Genomic DNA, 5,493 nt, shown 5'->3' on the forward strand with positions numbered 1-5,493 from the left:
CCTTCCTTCCTTCCTTCCTTCCTTCCTTCCTTCCTTTCTTTCTTTCCTTTTGAGAAAGAGAGAGAGAGGAAGCAGGGGGAGGGTCAGAGGGAGAGAGAGGAAGACACAGAATCCAAAACAGGCTCCAGGCTCTCAGCTGTCAGCACAGAGCCCGACGCGGGGCTCGAACCCACGGACCCTGAGACCGTGACCTGAGCCGAAGTCAGACACTTAACCGATGGAGCCACCCAGGCGCCCCTCTCGCCAGCGTTCTCTTTTCTCGTGGCTGATGGCCACCCTAACGGATGTGAGGCCCTCTCTCACTGTGGGTTAGATTCGCACTTCCCTGGTGGTCAGTGACGCTGGGCACCTTTTCATGGATCTGTTGGCCCTTTGTGTGTCTTCTTTGGAAGCGTCTATTCAGGTCACTGCCCATTTCTAAATTGTCTAATTTTTAAATTATATTTAAAAAATTTCTTCCTTGCTATTGAGTTGTATGAGTTCTTTGTATATTTTGGATATTAACCCCTTATCGGATAGGTGGCTTGCAAATATTTTCTCCGGTTCCATAGGCTGTCTTTCGCCTTTGTTGACAGTTTCCTTGGCTGCGCAGAAGCTGCTTAGATTACTGTGGTCGCCCTTGTCTATTTTTGCTTTTGCTGCCTTTGCTTTCACAGCGCGCCTTTCTACGAGGATGTCAGAAAATCAATCGGCGTCTGGTCGGGGCGGGAGCGGCCGAGCTGGGCTTGCGCCTCCTTGAATGTGACTGTCCCAGACGATCTGCTCTGTGATGAGAGAATGGGGAACAGAGATTGTGCTGGAGCTGATGGCTGAGCTCCAGCACCCGGCAGGCCAGGTGCTCCCTGTGGCCACCATTCCCCACGGTCACAGCCGCGCCTGCCTGGTACTCTCTTTGTTGGAGACCTTCTGAAGGTCACCGCCCACTTGTGATGCCCGACATGCATAGTGGGTCAAGAGGAGAGGAGGCGAGTCTCGCCCTTGACAGTGACCCTCAAGAGGAGTCACGGGCGATGGAATGTATTACAGAGGTCACCGGGAAGACCTCCCATGGAGAAGGTGGTGATGTGAGCTGGGAAGGCCTAAAGAGAATGGGCGGGCTCATGCCCCAAGGCCTGGGGCGCTCCTATCCTAACAGTGGAGAATGGCTGGGGGGCCCACAAAGAATAGACTGTCTACCCCAAGCCTGACTTCCCGCTGGGACGCTGAGCAGTTTTGTGAAGCCTCGATTGCCTACAACGTCCCTCTGAGATTCCGTTCTACATTCTGCTGTTGCACCCGTCACCTGAGCAGTCCCTTGCAGGCTTCCGGGACTGTTCTGTAGAAGGGCCTCTAAGTTTTCAGACCATTTATAGCCAAGGCAACCCATAAATACAGCACAAACGGATTCCTGTTTCGGATCCAGACAGTTTTTATTTTATGTGTATATACATATATGTACATATATGTATGCATATAATAGAATCCATATATGTATGTATATATAATGTATTTTAATGTTTATTTATTTTTAAGAGAGAGAGAGAGCGCACAGGCAGGGGAGGAGCAGAGAGAGAGGGAGACACAGAATCTGAAGCAGCTCCAGGCTCTGAGCTGGCAGCACAGAGCCCGACACGGGGCTCGAACTCACCAGCTATGAGACCATGACCTGAGCTGAAGTGGGATGCTTGACCGACTGAAGCCCCCAGATGCCCCCCTGACAGTTTTCATTGGATTCCCATTTACTCTCATTCTCTCTCCTTGGTTCCCCAGGGTTCTGGGGTCCCTGAGGCTGCCCCCACGTTTGGTGATTCACTGGCAGGACTTCTCATGTAGTTGTGCCCACGGCTGAAGTTTATTACAGCAGAAGGACACACAACAGTATCAGCAAGGAAAGAGGTGCGCGCAGGGGCGCCTGGGGGGCTCAGTTGGTTAAGCGTCCGACTTCAGTTCAGGTCATGATCTCACAGTTCGTGGGTTCGAGGCCCGCGTCGGGCTCTGTGCTGACAGCTCAGAGCCTGGAGCCTGCTTCGGATTCNGTGTGAGTAGGCTTCTGATGCTCCCTTGTGCCCTGAGGGGGCACACAGAGCAAAGAGAGACATGCGTATGCGATGTACCTGTCCAGGGATGCCCATTGGAAACTCAGCTCCCAAGGAAGCTCCTGGGGGCTGTCATGGAGGCATCTATGCTGAGCACCTACCAAACTCCAGACTCCTCCAAGCAAAGCCAGCTCCTCACGAACCACATTGTTTGTACAAACCGTGTAGGCGCAGTAAGCCTTCCTTATCGGCCAGGACAGGGAGGGAGGGGTCAAGTGCTAAGTGCCAGGTGCCACCTCCAAACCAATTTGCCATCAGAACCTTCTTTTTAAAAAGCTTTTTTTTTTTTTTAAATGTTTTATTTATTTCTAGGAGAGAGAGAGAGAGAGAGACAATGTGAGCAGGGGAGGGTCAGAGAGAGAGGGAGTCACAGACTGAAACAGGCTCCAGGCTCTGAGCTGGCAGTCAGCACAGAGCCCGACACGGGGCTGGAACCCACGAACTGTGAGATCATGACCTAAGCGAAAGTCGGACGCTCAACCGACTAAGCCACCCAGGCGCCCCTAAAAAGCTTTTTAATGTTTATTTTTGAGAGCGAGAGAAAGATAGGGTGTGAGGGGGGAGGGGCAGAGAGAGAGAGGAAGATGTGGAATCCGAAGCAGGCTCCGGGTTCTGAGCTGTCAGCACAGAGCCCAACGTGGGGCTCGAACTCACAGACCACGAGATCATGACCTGAGCTGCAGTCGGACGCTTAACCGACGGAGCCACCCAGACGCCCCTCCAGCAGGACCCAGTCAGCCCTCTCAGACGGCGAATCTCTCGCGCCCTCGCCTTCTTTTCCTAACGACCTCAGCCCCCTCTCTTCTTCCACCATTTGTGACCCCAGCTCTTTGCCATGGAAACTTCTACTGTGCTTCTGACACCACTATTGCACGGGGATTGCAGAATCTAACCCCCCCTCCCTCCCCGACTGGTTACTCTTCTGTCTCACTACGTGCGGGTCACCTATAGCTGTATTCATACCATTTTCTATCACACTGGGGACCTTTTCCTGACTAATTCCCCTCCACAGGGTCTTCGCCTCGGAGGCATGGGGTCTTTCTTGAGGGAGGTTCTAGCTTGTGAGAGAAGGACCCCTTTCTGGCTGAGTACCTCTTCTGGTGCCTTCCACAAACCTTCAGTTGACAGAGCTGTGGGCTCCTGCTGTAGTTTTCCATTGCTGTTCTGCAAACGGTGTGCAGAATGGAAAGAGGCATAAGAAACTGGTACCATAAGTTGTCTCCACGGAAGGAACTGGGTGGCCGGGGGGGGCGGGGGGCAGCCAGGGGTGGAAGTGGACAATGCACAAAACACCCTTTGAGAACCTCTTAAGTTTTGTATTGTATGAAAATATTACTTTTTCAAACAAAAAGAAGAGGAAGAGGGGGGGCGCATGAGAAGTAGGGGAAGGGAAAGAAGAAGAGGAGGGATGGGACCACTCGCAGCAGCCAAATGGTGGAAGAAACCCAAGTGTCCATCAGCGAACGGATGCATAAGCAAAATGTGGTCGGTGCCTACAATGGAATATGGTTTGGCCATAAAAGAGAACAGAATTTGATACACGCTACAATATGGGTAAGCCTCGAAAGCATACTGCTAAGTGAAAGAAACCAGTCACAGAAGCCCACATCCTGTATGATGATGCTGCCTGTATAAAACATCCAGATTAGGCAAATCCACGGAGACAGAAAGCAAATGAGAGGCTCCCAAAGCCTGGGGGAGGGGAGCGTGGAAAGTGACCGCTTAGCGGATGCGGGCTCTCCTTGTGGGATGATGGAGTGTTTTGGGGACTAGATAGAGATGGGGGCTGCATAACAAGATGAACGTACTAAATGCCCCCCGCCGGGTTGTATCTTTGATACAACCATAAACGGCTTTTATATGATATGAATTTCACTTCCATTTCAAAAAGAAAAAAAAAATGAGGCAGGAAGAGCCAGCTCAGCAGGGAGGGCTCTGTCTGGATACCATGGATTCTAGAAGGACAGGTGTCCTGGCCAAGCGCACCCTGCTGTCCTGTGTCTCCGCTCATTGCCCGTTCCGCGTCTGGCTTTCCCGGGTTCCAGAAGCAAAGTGGGGGTCTGTCGACCGTACACTTCTACCGTGCAAGTTAAATGTAGCGGAACCCCACAGGCGACCAAACTAGCACTTCGGGGAAACCTCCCAGCAATGCCCTACAAGAAACTGTTTTCAAAATGCGTCAGGATGTGGCAAGGTCTGCTATTAACCTCAGGTTCATGGCAACTTCCGGCTGGGGGTTTGCGGCAGGATTGTGCTGGGGGGAGGGGTCACCGGGATTACTCAAGGAGGCAACTGCAAGACCGATCCGCCCTCGGGCCCCTCAGCTCAGTGCCTGCTTTCTCAGAAGAGTGTATTCATCTCCATCGGTTAGGCTCGCGGACGGCCTAGGTGATAAACCGATCACATTAGGAGAACGGGGGCATCAATTCCCGGTGGATAGATCCCGCAGGAAGGTTTCCTGCCATCGAGATTAAGGTTCTAGCTGTTTAGGAAGAGATGGCACTAGAGCCCTGGGGTCCTCAGGATCCTATTGACTCCTCTGTTGGCCGAGGACAGAGTTACGCTCAGGACGAGGACAGAGTTACGCTCAGGACAGTTTTTGTAGAGGCTCTGGGGAGAATCTATTTGCTTGCTTTGTTCAGCTTCTCGAAGCCACCTGCATTTCTTGGCTCATGGTCCCTTCCTCCATCTTTGAAAGAAGCCATGGCCAGCCCGGTCTCCCTCACACCTCATCAGTCTGACACTGACTTCCGCTGCCTCCCTCTTGCATATTTCAGGACTCCTTTGATGACATTAGGTCCACCCAGACAACCCAGGAGATCTCCCTATTTAATGCAGCAGATTAACAATCTTAATTCCATCTGCAACCTTAATCCCCTCTTGCCGGGTTACGCATGACATAATCACAGATTTCAGGGATCAGGACATGACCCTCTTTGGGAGACCACGATTCTGCTAACCCCTCGGGCCTGCTCCCACGTGCCTGCACTGACCCGTGGTGCAGTGGTGCAGGGGACAGTGTCCACAAAGAAAGGGGGTCCTTTTTTTTTTTTAAGTTGCCCAGGTTGAGCAGATTTAAGTAAAACATTGGTGTCAACATGGTAACGTCTTTAAAATCCCTGAGTCATTTCCTGGCACATAGTAGGTGTTCAGTAAATGGGGTCTCATGATGTTAAATGACGAGCTCACCCATGTGTCCGGTTGCTGGGACAGGGCCCACTTGGGAAGGTCCCCTGTCTCGCCTCTCCCCTGCTTCCCCGCTCCCCACCCCCCACGCACATGCACCCACACGTATGTGCATGCGTGCAGACACAGACCCAGACCCAGACCCCGCAGCTACCTTCCCCGCAGAACAGGCGATGTGCTATAGCTGCGTGTTTGCAGCGCCCACGAGCCGCGCGGCAGAATGGCCTTCTGG

Source organism: Crocuta crocuta, unplaced genomic scaffold (assembly GCF_008692635.1).
Source record: "Crocuta crocuta isolate KB4526 unplaced genomic scaffold, BGI_CrCroc_1.0 scaffold50, whole genome shotgun sequence".
NCBI lineage: Eukaryota > Metazoa > Chordata > Mammalia > Carnivora > Hyaenidae > Crocuta > Crocuta crocuta.